This window comes from Acanthisitta chloris, unplaced genomic scaffold, assembly GCF_000695815.1.
Source record: "Acanthisitta chloris isolate BGI_N310 unplaced genomic scaffold, ASM69581v1 scaffold3254, whole genome shotgun sequence".
Classification (NCBI taxonomy): Eukaryota; Metazoa; Chordata; class Aves; order Passeriformes; family Acanthisittidae; genus Acanthisitta; species Acanthisitta chloris.
Window position 1 is genome coordinate 1 of NW_008667489.1, and position 3,503 is coordinate 3,503.

The window sequence follows — 3,503 nt, forward strand, 5'->3', positions numbered from 1 at the left end:
TCCCTCCCTCCCTTCCTTCTCTCCTTCTCCCTGTCTCTGTCCTTCTCCCTGTCTCTCCCCCGCTGTCCCCGCGGGAGCTGCCGAGCTCCCGGTGCCCGCCCTGTCCCCGAGCGGAGCCGCGGGGGAGGCAGGGGAGCGGCGCCCGGGGCAGCAGATACGTGTTGAATGTTCCGCGTAGCGAAGGTAACAGCTCTCCCCGCGACAGGGCCTCGTGTGCCCCGGGCACAGGCTGTTCCCAGAGCAGGGAGTGTGGTGCTGATCGCCGCGGGTGAGGTTTGGGTCAAGCGCCTCACCTGTGTGCTCCGAGAGAACCGAGCAGTGCGCTAATAAAATCTTCGGTGACTGTTGTACGGTAAAACGGTTCTGTTCCTCCAGCCTTCAGTACCTTCTGTGCCTATCAGATCTCTCTCTTGCAAAAGAGAGATCTGATATCAGAGCTGTGGTGTTGCAGAGCTCATGCACGAAACACGAGTTCTCAGTATCATTCATAAATGCAAGAATCTGATAGTTTGCTTGCATTTTCTCCCCCCTCTCTTTTTTTTCCCTCTTTTTTTTCAAATGCTGTTTGGTTCTGCGGTTAGCAGTTTGAGACATATGCCCTAACAGGGTATACAAATGTTATAGGCATCCTACTCTAATTGGTCTAGGTTTCAGGTTCATCTGTAGTGAATTAGATGATGATGGGTACACAAAAGTCTGCATCTTATAATCAGTCCACTTCTTAAATTCCTGTACTTGGATTGTATATTGCTTTGGGTTTTAAATAGGAAGTGGAGAAGCACCACAACTTCTTCAGTTACAGCTTCAAGACATGCCTCGATTTGGAGCTTTACCATGCCATGCACAATTGAATTTAAAATGGTACTTATGCTGTAAAAAATCCAAAAGTTACTTAAAACATAACTTGCTCTACTGAAATGTGGTGTTAATCACCCATATTTTTGTTGAAGACGATGGAGAATCTGATGTGGAAGCAGTGAAATAAGCTTAAGTTACCCCTGGTTGTTCTTGTGTTCTTGAAAAGGTGCAGCAGGCTTTAATAATTTAAAGCTTTCTTATGTAACCCATCCAATTTAGATGTTGAAGGAAATTTTACCTCGATTTGAGCTTTGAACTTTTCCCTTTTAATGCCTCTCATCAATCAACAGTTTTCCCTTAATCTCAGGCATGAAATTAAGGTCTAAAAGCTTTATGTGAAAACAAGGCCATAGACTTCCATACAAAAGCTTAGGGATGGAAGTGGTGGTGTTGCTACCTTTTGTTTAAAAAGAGAGAAATCCTTTCTGTTCAAGGGAAGGGGGAGGGATCCAGGGTTCTTGATCCATAACTCATGGAGAGGCCCTCGAACGGGTGAGGGGGTTAATTTGCCTGAACGTTGCGTTCTGAGTTGACAAAGTAGCTCAAGGTATAATTTGGCTCCTGTTACTTAGTATTCTTATCATGGGCTGACAGAAGTTAGGCATTTCTGACGCTTCTGGTGCGGCTGCTCTGCAATATGCCAGTGTTACTGCGTGAATGGATCGTCTTGTGATATGGTTTATATGGAGATCAAGCATGTAATGAATCACAGCAGCAAGCTGAACAGTTGAACAGCCCTAATTTGTAAGAGTCTGAAAATAAGCTTTCTGTTCCTCACTGTGTAAGCTGTATTTTTCAGTCTCGTCGAAATCCTGGGGAGTCACTTCTTGGAAGCTCTTGTGTGCACACAATTGCTTCAAATTGCAAATAAAGACAGAAATCTGATTTGTGGTGGAATGAATTTAAAAGTGCAGATGAAGAGCTTTCTTACTTCTGTTTTCACAATGCTAGGGAAATTATAACCTAGGCTTTTAATTTAACTTTCTTCTGGTTTGCTTTATTTTTAAAGCATGCTCTTATACAAAAGAGGCCAGAAACATGTTTAATGTGTCTTTCTGTAAGAGCTTAGCACTAATATATCTGTGGGTGGTGTTATGGGTGAAAGGCAAAAAACCTGAAAGTTGATGTTTGGCACCTGCACTGCAGAGAGTATAATATCACTTTTTTGCAGCTGGGATTTTACACAAGATTTTATTGCTGCTTGCAAGTTGAGGGTAGGGCCTTCATCAAATCTGTTTGCTTGGGTGCATCACTTTGGTTGCCAGAAACTGCTTGCAGTGGAAGTTTTGCTTAACAAAGATGGACAAAATGTATGTGAAAGTTTCCCTGAAAGCTTGACTTTCAGTGCTGTTATTTTGCAACAGTTAAACATATTTAGTGCCTTTGTGAGAAGAATGTGTTAGAAAAGGTCAGGAAGTATCATGGTATTAAAAACTCTACCTAATGTCCCAGGTATTATAAGACCTAAACATTTTTGTATCTTGAGCTAGAAGAGTTCAGAGATATATCAGGTGTATTGTTTGAAGGGATTGTCTGAATGAGAGAAACAGGAGCTGACAGCACTGTTCTCTGTTATGCCCTCTTGCTCCTCTCCCAGAAATCTGTTACTGTCTCTTGCACATCACAGCTTTGCTCCTTTATCCCTTGAAACTCTGCATCTTGTGGAACTTAGAGTCCTGATTGTTCTTCCGGTGAAGTTGTACTTTCTGGTGAAATTTCTTTTCTTTCAAAAATGGTATTTTCCATGGAACAAGAGAATGTTGCAAGAGAAGTGTCTTCTGTAGCATAATGTTGCCATGGGTGGGGGGGAGGGCTGAAGTGATTTGTCTCTTTTTTAATTTATAAAACAAAGATGCTATTAAATAAAGTAAAACAAAGATATTATTAAAGTATTAATAATATACAATTGTTAATTACTCCTAACAAGATGTGAGTTTGGGGCTTTTTTAGATCACCTCATGAGTCTGAACTGCTGTAACATCCCTTGTTAGTGTCCTTTGAAAGACAGTATTTCAGCATGTGATTTCCAACTAAAAATTCTTTGGCTGAAGGTGGTGTTCTGCACTAAACTGTCTGGTTGAAGTCTTTCTGCAGGATGTTAGCAAATATGACTTAGTGATTCATAGGGTTTTATGTAATTTTAAAAATAAAGGCTTTGTGCGATTTTCTCACTTCAGGAAGACAACAGATACAAAAAAGACTGTTTCAATAGCTCCATAATGGTACAGACTTGTAAAAGTTAAGTAGATAGGGTGTACTTAATTCTCTGTTCACATTTTGTATACAGTATTAATATCTGAGCTCTTGGGAACCAGCTTATTTTAAGTCTTGTCAAGCTGTGTAGTTTCAGTGTCTCATTTTTGCTGCCAGCTTGCTTTACCCTCACTGGGGGCTTTCCAGGCTGAAACACCCATGCAAGAGAGACTTTTGAAAGGGAAGACAAGACTGTCAAACTCAGAGTCTGAGCAATAACACAAGTAATTGTATTCAATAAAAGAGGTTAATCCATTGTATTATTACATCAGATCGAGATATGAGAAGTGTGCTGTTGATAATTTCTGTATCACAGTATGTGTCATAATGCACACACCCCCACTTTCATAACTGCATTGTCTCACTGCTTGGTGTTATGGTAGTCAAGTCAT